Raw genomic sequence first — 13,836 nt, forward strand, 5'->3', positions numbered from 1 at the left:
TGGATATCCTCCATACTTTAATAATTCATTGGGAATCATTCGTTTCCCTGGAGATATACAGTCCTCCTATATCTGCATGTGAAACAGTTACACCACCGTTTACTTGCATGCTGATCTCTGGTACCTTGCCATTTCCTGGTAGTCGTTTACCTTTAAACGATTCTGTTAAATATTTAATCCCTTGGTTTCTCATTTACGTTGTTCACTTTCTGAACTTCATTTAATTCTTTCTCCGCTGTCGTATCATTCTCCACATTTTTTTCTGCAACCCGCAGAAGTCATCGCCTGTATTTTTAGAAAATATTTCCCGCTATTCCTTCTTAAAACGATTCGCTGGTGATTCTGTCGCACTGTAAGTTCTTTTGTAAACTTCGTGTGCCTACTGCTTCTAGAGCTATTGCTTCAATATTTTCTATCATTTTCTCCCAACCTTGATCTACATTCATACGTACATAAGTCATATCCCTCACATTTAAAAAGGGAAACGTAAGTCTATATGACGGTATGTCGCCACGAATACGATTCCAGATCCTTAAATACTCGATTACTTCATTCTGATTCAAGTTTGTCGTACAGTCTTAAGACCAAATAATAACAATAATAATATCCCGACGAAGGAAAATGCAAAATGCAAAGCTGCAAACTTTGGTGGCCGATGGATGAATGTGTGACACTGCGGCGCAGTTTCATCCCGCAGATAGCAGGGATAGTAAACAGGGGACGTTTCGATACCACTTCATAAAGTCTTCGCGAATTTCATACAGTTAGACAGTAACTATGTGTCGCAGAAAGGCGCGTGAACAGTATACGCATATGTCAGCACTTGAGACGGAACATGTAGTTGGGCTCAAAGAAGCCGATTGAAGTAATCAGAGGACCGCTCGACATTTTAATAACAGAGATGCCGCTATTTCACGATGTTTGCCGTTACGGATGAACCATGGTCGAACACAGGACCATGACGAATGCGGAAGACCTGGAAACGACAGTATGTGACGACCTAGCAATCAGAGCACAGCATTCATCACTATCATCCATCGAAATGCAACTGGTGCTTCAGTGATCTCAAAGTCCATTAATAAGCGGCTCGTGTGCATTCAACGTGGAATCTCACTGACTGGAGTAAAACTGGCTTCAGGATCTCCAATGATCTGGGAAGACGTGTCCGTAGACGTCACGGACAGCTGTTGGATACGAATCTGTCGGCCGCCATAGAGCCCAACAACAAAAGTGATGGTGTGGGGTGCCATTCATTTCATAGCAGGACCCTATTGGTTGTCATCGGCGGCCCCCTGCCAGCACAGCGAAACGTCGATGACGTTCCAAGACCCGTTTTGTTGGCCTTCATTGCAAACAGACCTGGGCTTACATTTCAGCAAGATAATGTCCGCCCGCACATAGCGAGAGTTCCTACTGCTTTTAGTGCTTGGAAAAGCGTACCTTGACCAGCAAGGTTACCGGATCTCTTCCCAATTAAGAACGTTTGGTCCATTGTGGGTGGGGCACTCCAACCACCTCGTGACTTTGATGACGTAAGGTGCCAGTGGGACAGAATTTGGCAGACAACTCAATCAGTGCCAAGCAGAAAAGCTGCTTGCATAAGGGCCAGAGGTGATCCAACGCGTTTTTGACTTGCTCAGTTTGTAAAGCTCTTCGATTAATCATCCATTTCTTTCTCAAATTATAGTCTTTTGCAACTCGGTACATGTACATAGCAAGTACCGATTTCCGTTCGGTTCAAATGGTTTAAATGGCTCTGAGCACTATGGGACTTAACTTCTGAGGTCATCAGTCCCCTAGAACTTAGAACTACTTAAACCTAACTAACCTAAGGACATCACAAACATCTATGCCCGAGGCAGGATTCGAACCTGCGACCGTAGCGGTCGCGCAGTCCAGACTGTAGCGCCTAGAACCGCTCGGCCACTCTGGTTTCTGTTCGGTTCCAATTCCTTTGTGAAGTGTCGTTCTTCTTTTTTTTTTTGCCTGTTTCGGTTAACGTAAATGACTGATAATATTTTTAAAACGGCACAGTCGATTTCCTCGTTTATCCTTATAATAATATCCGTGTTGACCTACGTCGTTTTGACCGCCTGCTAAACACCGTACTGGTCCATCTTTGGAACAAATGAAGTAACTATTCTGCATGGGAGGGACTTGACAAATCCTTTGTAGGTTTCCGAAGGTATGTGACACCAGATATTTACGTACAAATTCTGCAAATCACGGGTCGGTGGTTTGTTGCGCGGAGCTCGGGCCCGTTAGTGTCCCAGATTATACCATCTGGTTAAGATCAGGCGAATTTTGTTGCTAGATATCAATGTGAGTTCAATATCATACTTATCCATAATCCTTCCATGATTCTGACTTTGTGATAGGGACAATTATCTGGCTGGTTGTGATGTCGAAAAGATATAATGACGTGTCGCTTAAAACCATTAGCAGAAACTGTAAGTGCTTTGTTAGCTAACTGAAACGTATCCCAGATGAACAGAACAATATACCTGAGAAAGAAGATGCAACATCGGGGCAGCAAGCTGAAACTGTTGTCAGCAACTATTGATTCAATAGCGTAAGTGGAAGGTATTTCCTGGCCGAAAAATTTGGAAATCAGAGCGAAAGGTTCGAAGAGCTCGCAAAATGGAATTAGCAACGAGATTAATTAATGACCACACTCCTATAAACCAGGTTTGATCGATGGGGTAGGAAACAGGTTGCAGAATTCGAAGAACGGTGGGGAACAAGAGACAGGGATTTTAAATGTAGCCTGAAGGGACGTTGAGCGAGCAGACACATTAATCGGAACGTCGTTTTCACGGAGGGTTAAACAAACGCTTTACATCATAAAGCAAAGTAGTCAAAAACGTTGGCGCTCCAGAAATTGGATGCAACCTCGTTCATGTCTGCGTGATAGTGACACGTAAAATATGCAGTTGGTTTCAAGAGCAACTATTCCAACAGTCATGGCAGCCTACACAAAACATGGAAAGACATCAAGGCGCAAACGTAATAGTGGGTGCAAGTCAAAACAAAATGTGGGAGATCGTCGTACGCTAACACAAATTGTGTCACAACAACACAAAACTAATGGCTATCTTCGAGACATGTATCTGTCAACACTGTCCGCCGAGAACTCCAAAAGCGAACATTCATGGACTAGCTGCTATATCGAAGCCATTAGTGACAACCAACGCAAAGAAGAGTAAAACAGGGAGTCAGGAGCATAAATCCTCGACAGCTGATCAGTGGAAACACGTAATATGGTCCGGCGAGCCAACGTTCGTTATTTCCAACATAGGGCCTGGTTTACGTCTGGAGAACGCCAAAAGAAGCCTACAATCCTGATTCCTTGATTCCAACGGTTAAGGATGGAGGTGGAAATGTGACGATGTGGGCAGCCATATCATGGTATTCTGTTGGTCCCATCGTTACTAAAGGCAGTGTTACAACCAAAGGTTATGTGAAAATTTTTAGGTGATCAGGTGCACCCCATGATTCAAATGTTGTTCCCCAACAATGATACCATATTTCAGGACGATAATGCTCCCACTCACACGGCAAGGACAGTACAGTAGTGGTATGAGGGGCAGGCAACTAATCTGCAGCGTCTTCCCTGGTCAGCAGATTCTCCAGACCGTTGTGGGCGGTATTGGAGCGCAGACTCCGGAGCAGATTTCCGCTTACTTCGTCACTACAGGAGTTAGAAGTGATTCTGATCGAAGAGCGCCATAAAATTCCACTGCAGACTACGCAATCATTATATGCCAGTATTCCAAGAAGAATAGCAGCTATATTACGTGCAAATGGAGGTCCAACGCCATATTAATAAACCATTCGCAAGTAATTACAGCTGTTCACATTATTTTGTCTATCCCCTACATATGTTGTGGAAGACAGTATTACTTTCAAACAGGAATATGCACCTATTGGTGAACAAGAGGGCACTTCACAGTGTATTGCAGTGAGTCTGGACGACGTCCAACATTTTAAGCTCGTCGATGGCTGTAGGGCGTTGGTATACAAATGAACTGAGAGCCATATACTTCATTGTGAGCAGACGTTGGTGAACAAGGTAGATACACGGTTTTTTTGGGACTGGAACAATCTGATGGTATACTTGAAAGTCAGAAAGCTTAAACAATTTGTGGATACTCAGTAGCCCAACCAACGAAAATAGCATTAGCTGGCTGAACAGTCACACCGTGCACTACCAAGGTATTTCATAACAATATTTTAAATTAACATTTCATAAACATGCTTTTAAAAATGTTTTTGTACGTCCATCTTTTTGGCAGGAGGTCTTGGGGACGGCGGCCATTTACTACTGTGAGAAAATGAAGCGCCTACAGCCGTCCTTAGGATTTTATTTGTTTTGTAGCAACCAGTTTCGGCGCTTCAGTGTGCTCTCTTCAGGCTGTAGTTGATGCTGAAGAGGTTGACACGATTCCTATACATACCGCATCAGTGGACAGCATAACTGGTCACGCAGACTACCTTATAACTTAGGTGTCAGGACTCCAACCATGAACTGTCAACTGATTCACTTGCATTTGGCACTTGATAGTTGAGTGCTGACACCGAAGTTTTTACCTATGTACTCCATACATTCTGTGGTCATAGTTTTCAGTCCTATCTTTTTCTGATAATCTAACAATAGAATACCTCTTGACGCCATTTCTTCTGCTCTTGTCAAGTGCTTATTTTATTTGATTGCGACTGTTAATTTAATTTAAATTTTTGTATAGGCTTTTTTTCAATTTTAGTGTTAATGTTGTTCCTGTTATGTTCCATTTATTATTTATTAATGTACTATTCGAGACTTTACCTTTTTAAATTGCATTACATTGTACTGCCAAAGATGGCATTTACTGTGTGTTCAAAAATGGTTCAAATGGCTCTGAGCACTATGGGACTTAACTGCTCAGGTCATCAGTCCCCTAGAACTTAGAACTACTGAAACCTAACTAACCTAAGGACATCACACACATCCATGCCCGAGGCAGGATTCGAACCTGCGACCGCAGCGGTCGCGCGGCTCCAGACTGTAGCGCCTAGAAGCGCTCGGCCAACTGTGTGTTCGTGTATCTTCTAGATGAGTAACAGTTTCTCCAATGTTGGGCATAAATATTGTAACTCCTTTGATAACGATATTTAGGCTTTGTGAGCAGAAAACGGGTTAGCTCAATAAATTAATACTGTAGAATATAGACAATATTATTTTTTAATTTAGTGCATTAACTGTGTTGTATAGGATTAGTTGTAGATCACTGACTTTGCCAGGGTGATTCGCGCTCGTGCCGGTGCCACCAAGGCAAGCATTACATGCACCCAGAGACAAGGAAAAAACATTTTATAAATGCACCTAAAATCAGATCACAGATTCTGAAATCTAATGGAAGTACAAGTCGAATGACTGCAGTCACTAGTCGATTACACGTGTATTAACGATGCGTACAAATTTAATATGCAAATCTCTCCCAGTAAATCATTCCTGCACGTAGTTATGAAACTAGGAATATGTTGTGGAAGGATTACAAAAATTAGACTCTGATGTCAGAACAATTATGTGATTACTATAAAAGGTTGTAAAAAATCCCAATATTGCACTTCCTATTGGAAAAAGCTGTTTATGTTACAGTTTCGTTCGTGGAACGCACTGTAGTGTAGGGAGACTTATGTCTCCGTGCCTTCGCACTGTAGTGGAGAGCTGCAAGTGGAGAGCTAAAAATTTCCTCGATTCCGTCATAGAGACGTTATAGGAGTAGATCAGAGCAGCTATCCAGTAGGATTGGCAATGCCTTTAGACACGGAGGCACTCTACGCGGGTTGTAAAACTGCTGCAGGCACTGAGCTCGTTTCGTCTCATTCGCCGGATTTGTTTCTGGTCGCATAGCGCATTGAGGCAGCAGTCTGCCGCCATACTAGATACCCACGTACTCCAGCTTCTATTATCGTGGCCAGACTTCTGAATCCAGGCCTACTATCAATTGCATTTCGTCGTGAGAGTATGATACTGACAGGTGCTGGAGTGGATATCACGTACGCCTAGGGGCGGCACTACGGGTCGCAGCACAGTTACGTGCTGTCAGGTTGATGAGTTCCACAATCCACGACACCCCTTCCAACGAATTCCTACAGCTCTCATGGCTAGTTAACATTTCCCATTGGCTCCATGCTCACAGTTTTCTCCCAGAGTGGATTTTCTTTCACGAAGAGTCGCAGTAATTGGTCTGTAACCATCTAGTCATTCCATCTCTAGCTAATACAAGCTGGAGAGAACGAATATCTCTCTCTTGCTCTTTAGTACGTTCCCGTTCTAATGATCTTGCGTGTGCGACCAGGACATTTTTCCCTAATAATTCGGTATTGTAGACTGGTGGCTCCGAAAATGGAAATGTTACCTCAACTTTTATTCGCATTGAAGAATATATTCAAATTAAGTTAACGTTCTGTTGTCTATTTTTTGTCTGTAACCGTCCCACCGGTCGCAGTATACTCACACTGTACGTTTCCGATGAAACACCTGCAGTAAGTCTAGAAATCTGCCACGGTCACGGTGACAGGTGAATTCCTCTGATAGTCAGAAATTACTTACTTGCGGAGGTTAGAGTCCTCCCTCGAGCATGGGGGTGTGTGTTTGTCCTTAGGATAATTTAGGTTAAGTAGTGTGTAAGCTTAGGGACTGATGACCCTAGCAGTTAACTCCCAAAAGATTTCACACACATTTGAACATTTTTGAACCTACTTGCGAGAGAGGAAGAAGACTACAGTTAGGATAGTTTTACTTAGTGTGCCCACACTTGCAATTGTTTCGATGAAATTGAGAGTCAATTTTTGACGTTCTATTCTGAAAACTCTTCATTTATAAACAGAATATAGGAATAATTTTTTTGCTTTTTTGCTAGTGCAGTATGAGAATGAGCGTAGTCAATCTAAGGAGGAAGATGATCAACTTCATTTGGTTGGCTTCCTTGCAACAACGCAGTGAAACGTATCAATGGACTACGTTATAAGCGAATGGTTGCTCACTGTTTGCCAAGGACGACGTATGTGATGGCACAGAGGGAGAGAGAATACATGAACCAGTTCCTATCGTTGTAGCGCAACTGTTACGTTTGATTATCTTATTATCGCCAGGAGGCGCTAGAAGTTATAATCATTATCAATATGGTAGTAAGAGCTCTTAAGGTCGATTTCATTGCCTAACGTGCGTATGTAAACTTTCTTTATTTGATCTGTATTTAACGTGATTATAAACGTGTAAAGTTTATTCTCATGAGTAAACATTTGTTATCAGATATGATCTGAGAAAGAGAACTTTTGAATAATTTGTTTTATATAAGGTCATAGCAGAATATTTTGAACATGGATCATTTATTTCATAAGGTTCGCTTTCTATTTTAATTCAGCAGAGTATGAGAAAGGTTTTCGAACGGAAACTGTAAAATTTGCACAAAGATTTGTTAAGACATCAGAAGAAGACAGCTCTTGATCTGATATGCGCGTAACTTCGTCTTAAGTTTTGTAATTGCCAGCTTTGGTCTCAAGACAACATAGTTCCGCTCTCTTAAATTTTTTTGGTGGATTGGAATTAAAGGCATTTGTGGAAAGGGAACCTCGTTCTGTTCGTATACACTGTTTAGTTTACCTAAAAATATAATAATATTTTTGTCATAGTAGAAAAGGAAGGACAACTGTCTATTCGTATACACTGTTTAGTTTACCTAAAAACATAATAATATTTTTGTCATTGTATAAAAGGAAAGACAACTGATCGTGTGTGAAACAGAAAGTGACGGAAAAATCAGGAACTATTTTTCTTACGAAGTATAATTATTTTGAACGCTCTGAATCAACATTAAACGTTGGTATGTTAATATTCTTACGAGAGATACAGAAGTGTAGTGAAATAAACACTTAATGCCTGTCAATTTGCTTTGAAAAGAATATTTGTTTGTATAATGTTCAAGATAGAGCAGCTGAATACGTTGGACACAAAGTGTACTCGTTTGTTTGCGTTCCCAGCAAGAACACGTGGATTAAACAAGACAGTCTTTTTTATTTAGTTAACTGTTTCATGTTACCTAAATATTAGATCACGACGCATTTAGTGATACCTATGTTGCGTTGAATTTGGTCAGACCTGTTCTAATGATATTAAGTGTTCTGTATGGAACTCTAAACTACGCATTATTCTTTAGTTAGAGAAATCACATCGTGTTGAGGACAAATTCTGAAAACCGCTTTCAGTTAAAGATACTTGCACATTAATTTCTCATGTTATGTGAATGCTTAAAAGGTGATGTTAATATTCACACACTTGCTTATGTTAGTGACTACTCCTTAACTAACCTCTCTACTTCATTAACTCTGTGTGTAGATGAGTAATACCGACTCCAATCCAGTCTGATGCCTTAGTGTTTACGTAGGCTATGCTTACCATCTGAATAATCTTAAAAGCAACAGAATAGCATCCAGTTGTTACAACATTTTTTTTCTTACCATTATAAAAGGTTTACAGACTGGATGGTATTGTAACACACTTTTTGTGAATGGATCAATTGCAACAGGCAAGGAGACTGGTGTATCACAATCGAGGCAACCGTGTAAAAAGTGTAAATCAGTCATGGGTCACATTTCCGCATTTTGTATGAGATTTTGTACATCACAAAGGTCGCTAGCCATTGCATCTTAAATCTCATGATTTTCCTTTTCCTTCAACTGCAATTCCTAAACTGTCTTTCGCTTGTAGCATTGCTTCTGCAGGACATGGGAAATTGTCAAAAAATTTAAAGTTATCTAATTAATTTTTTAATTCTTTGCTGCTATACAGACGATTCATCTTCCCCTACCAATGGGTTTATGCAATCCCAAACACCTCCAATCACGTGCACCGTTTTTATATTCTCTCAGTTGCTACACGCAGACTATCAGTTGTATTATAAGAAATGAACATGACCTTTTTCTAAGAAAATTAATGTAATTAAATTTTTTACAGGTATACGTTTTCGCTGGAGCCCGCAGTTTTCGGGTTATTCAAGAAAATTTTTGTATGTTGTTCTTGAATAATTCGAAAACTATGGTTTGTCGCTAAAACGCATCCCAGGACAAAATTTAGCTACATTAAATTTCCTACAAAAACGTCCTTTTCGCTTTTACTGTAGGACTACTAGTTTGCGTCTAGCGAGCGAGAGAATACGAAAGTCATGCATTTGGCGAGTTGCATAGAGCCCTATCGTAGGGGCAGCATGTGTATCTGCAGGCTTTGTACATTGGAATCCCCACCCCCTAGTAATGTAGCACATTGATGTTGCGGAGTATCGTGCGGTAAACTTTGCAACAACCTACGCTGAGTTGGCAGAAATTCACACCAACAATGCTTTATCTTTTGACACAATCGTAAGAGACGTAGACGGTTATACTGTGATAAAACAAAATAACGAAGAACGAAATGTCAGATCATGTTTCTGTTAATAAATGAAAATCGGAAGAGATGTGGAGGCATGTGTGCTCGAAGGCTGACGTTTCACAATCGAAACGATGGTAGGAGCAACGAAATCAGTCACTGATCAGTTTTCAACATCTTCCAGTAGATTTTGAGCAGATCAAGATCACTTCCCATTGGGTTCCACGACTGCTCACATTCATTCAAAATTTCCGAAGTGAGGCAGTAAGGGAGACGCTGCAGCTGTGTCAGTCCACTGCACGTGACTTCTTTAGCCGTCTGATCACCATAGACTATTGCTGGGTACATTACCGTGTCACCAAGATGAAGGAGCAAAGCAAACAGTGGCAGTACATGGATTCAACACGACCAAAAAGGAGAAGACCCGAACGTCATAGGCCAAGATGATGCAATATCTACATCTACATGATTATTCTGCACTTCACATGACAGTATTTGGCTGAGCTTTTATTTGTGCGTTTGCTACGGTGTGATGTGAGAAAACTATGTTCATAAGCAGACAACCATCACAGGAGCACAATACTGAAACCTCATGGCGATGTTATAGGAGGTTGCCAAGACGGAGACGCCGCAGGAAGGGGGTAGTTTTCTTCCACTACAATGCCGCAGTTAATTCTACACAGGACATACATAATTCTTTCCGCTATCAAATTTTGTCCTACACCCCCCCCTCCCCTTTTCCCCTTATTCTCTTGACGTGGAACGCAGTGACTGCTTCCTCTCTCCTCAAATGGAGAACCTATTATGTTGCAGGCCTTTTCGAGAATGACTTCCACATCCAGTGTCTTTGGTAGGCTACCCATCGTTCAATACTGGAGTAATGTCGCATACAGGTTAACTTACGTCATATATAGGAACATAACCATGTATACATGTTTGATGTACAATATTAACGAATATGAATTCTTAGATCTCAGTAACTATCAAATGGGTACAAGCAGCGATTACTCGCGGCACATAAGAAATGAATTTCTTGAATCAGAGCGGTTCTAGGCGCTACAGTCTGTAACCGCGCGACCGCTACGGTCGCAGGTTCGAATCCTCCCTCGGGCATGGATGTGTGTGATGTCCTTAGGTTCGTTGGGTTTAAGTAGTTTTAAGTTCTAGGGGACTGATGACCTCAGAAGTTAAGTCCCATATTACTCAGAGCCATTTGAACCATTTTTATGAATCAGAGCTAACACGTACATTATTTATTTATTTATCGTGTCAGAAGCAAACTAAAAACAATATTAGATACATTACTACATACATACATACATTATGGTTTATAAATTAAACTAGTCAAGAATGAAATAAATGATTAGACACAGATTGTGTTGTCAAACATAATTTTAATCTATACAGTGGATGCCCAAAAATTTGCAACGTCCAGTGCACTTTGTGTAGCGTTTACGAGGTCCTCCATGGTGCACACAGTTGGAGGTAATGTGCATTGTAGTAGATGTGTTGATGTCTGCACGGCAGCTCCGCAGTCACACTGGAGAGAGTCCACCTGAAAGCCCCACCTCTCCAGATTACTCTTGGATCTTGTGACAGAAGAACGCAGGCGGTTGAGTGATTTCCATGTGGACCATTTCTCTGTGTGGCCTGGGGGAAGAAATTCTTGCGGGATCAGCCACTCCTCCAGATGCTGGCATTTGATATGCCATCTCTTCTCCCGGTGTTGATGTGGAGTGTCAGCGAGTGGTTCTGTACTGTGAAGGAAGCTCTTTCTAGACACAAGTCTTTGCTGTGCCGGTTGGTGGCCATGTAGTGGGTGGGCTTCGGATGTTAATGCCTTCTTCATTTCACTCCGTGCTGCTGTATCTCTTCGGATGTCCGGGGGGTGGGGGGGGGGGCTATGCCGGATAAGCAGTACAGTTTTTCCACAGGTGTGGCTCTTAGACAACCCGTAGTGATACGACATGTCTCATTCAGAGCAACATCAACTTTCTTTGTATGTGTAGATCTGCACCATACTGGGCAAGCGTACTCAACTGCAGAGTAGCAGAGGGCTAATGCTGATGTGCGCACTGTGTCTGGCTGTGCTCCCCATGTTGTTCCAGTCAGCTTCCTAACCACATTGTTCCTGGCAGCCACTTTTTGCTTTGTTTTTAAGCAGTGTTCCTTATATGTAAGAGCACGGTCCAGAGTGACTCCGAGGTATTTTGGAGTCTTGCAGTGTTCTGAAGAGGTTCCTTCCCAATCTATCTGCAAGGTTCTACTAGCCTGTCTGTTTCGGAGGTGGAAAGCACAGGTCTGGGTCTTAGAAGCATTTGGTTTCAATTGATTGTCCCTGTAATAGGCAGTTAATTCTTTCAGAGCATCAGTTAGCTTCCGCTCCACCCTCTCAAAGCTGTGATCTTGTGCTGTGATTGCTCGGTCATCTGCATATATGAAGCTTTGTGTTCCTTCTGGTAACGGCTGGTCATTAGTGTATATATTGAAGAGGGTGGGTTCCAGTTCACGTAAATTAAGTGCTCACGACAAATAAGAAGAGGATTGTTGAATTAAGGCTGACATATAACTAGCAGCATGATGAGAGAATTGTCATGTAGCCACCGATCACAGATACAGGAGAACTGTTTACAAGATGGACGAGACAGAAATTTTCAAGGCCATAGAACATTCACGTCACATATAAGGAGAGCTGAGAATAGTGTGTACAAAAGGGCCACCTCTAATAAAAGGCCATACAACTTTCACGTCACTCATAAGGAGAGCTAAGAACAGTGTGTACAAAAGGGCCACCTCTAATAAAAGGAGGGAATCATCTTAACATTGATTACAGTCACTGTGATTATTGGTCTCAGATAGTTGATGCGAGTTACAGACAGGAGAATTTTGAAGGCTACGTCTTAGACAGATTATAGAACAAATACAGTTACAGGAACCTGTCGTCCACCGATGTTCATCAATAGAAACGGTGAGACATTGAGTTCTGCTGATCAGGTTAGTTAAGTCTCTAGGCTACAGGGGTTGGTCAAAAACATGAAAGCGCAGCGAGAAATGCGTGCTTGAGCATAAATGCTGATGCTAGCCGAGCCTGCATGTTACACTGTCGTATTTGACCACGGACGGCACCTGTGCTAATGTCCAAAACACGCTGCAAGTGTCAGTCATGGTCACAACAGTGTTCTTTGTAGTTGTGTGAATATTATGTCGGAGCTAAGTGAACATCTGCAAATTGTTGGTCATCGTATGGTGGGTGCTTCCGTAATTGACGTTTGCTGTTTCAAGTGATACTGTGTCGAAGATTTAAACTGCTTCAAGGGAAAGTGGAAATGTCATCCGCTATGTCACAACGCGGACGAAAGTGTGGATTGACTAATTGTGACAGACGGTCAATGAAGCGGATAGGGGCGAAAAATTATAGGACGGCAACTGCAAAAGTCACTCCAGAACTGATTGTCGCGTTCGCGAACTCTCTGAACACATAAACAACACGAAGAGAGCTACACAATAGAGAACGGCAGGGCGAGCTGGAACTCCACAACCACTCAGCAGGGATGTAAATGCACATGCCAGGAAAACGTGGTGCCGGACCCATAATACGTGGACTGTGGAACAACGGAGGAAAGTCATGTGGTCACATGAGTCATGTTTCACACTGTCTCCACATCTGGCTTAGTTTCCCTGTGACGCACGCTGTCCCAAACCTACAGTGTACTGTGCTTGCTGCCAACACAGAAATATGGCGGGGGTTCAGTGATGATTTAGGCAGCTACATCTTGGTATTCCATTGACACCACGGTTTCTCTGCAAGGTTGCCTTACTGCCAAGGATTACGTGACCATTTTGGTTAATTGACCATTTTGGTTGATCAGGTCCATACCACAGTATAACGTTTGTTCCCCAATTATGATGGTGTGTTCAAACACGAAAGGGCCCTGTTCATCCAGCTCGCATCGGACAGGACTGCTTTTGTGAGCACGAAGATGAACTGTCGCATCTCCCCTGGCTTCACAACCACTACATTTCAGTATTACTGAGCCTTCGTGGTCTACTTTGCACACAATGATGCATGATCGCTACCTTTAGCTCAACTTTTCATATTTTACTGGAAAAATGGAATAAGAATCCCTCAAAAACCGTAAACGATCGTTACTTGTTCATTCGGGGACGACTGGGTGCCATTTTGAATTCCCAAGGGTTTCCTACACCGTATTTGACCTGGTATCATATGGTGCTTTTAGTGTTTCCGTGTTTTTGTCCACCCCCTGTATGTACTACAGTGTTTTACGCTGTAAACAGTGACTCAAGTATTAATCTGTAAGGTAGCCTGAACAAACCGAAACAGATGATGACAACATAGAAACTGGACGCTTATACAGTTGTTTGTGAGTTTATTTTTAATGAATATTGTGTATTAATCATACACACATCAT

This window comes from Schistocerca serialis, chromosome 2 (genome assembly GCF_023864345.2).
Source record: "Schistocerca serialis cubense isolate TAMUIC-IGC-003099 chromosome 2, iqSchSeri2.2, whole genome shotgun sequence".
NCBI classification, from domain to species: Eukaryota; Metazoa; Arthropoda; class Insecta; order Orthoptera; family Acrididae; genus Schistocerca; species Schistocerca serialis.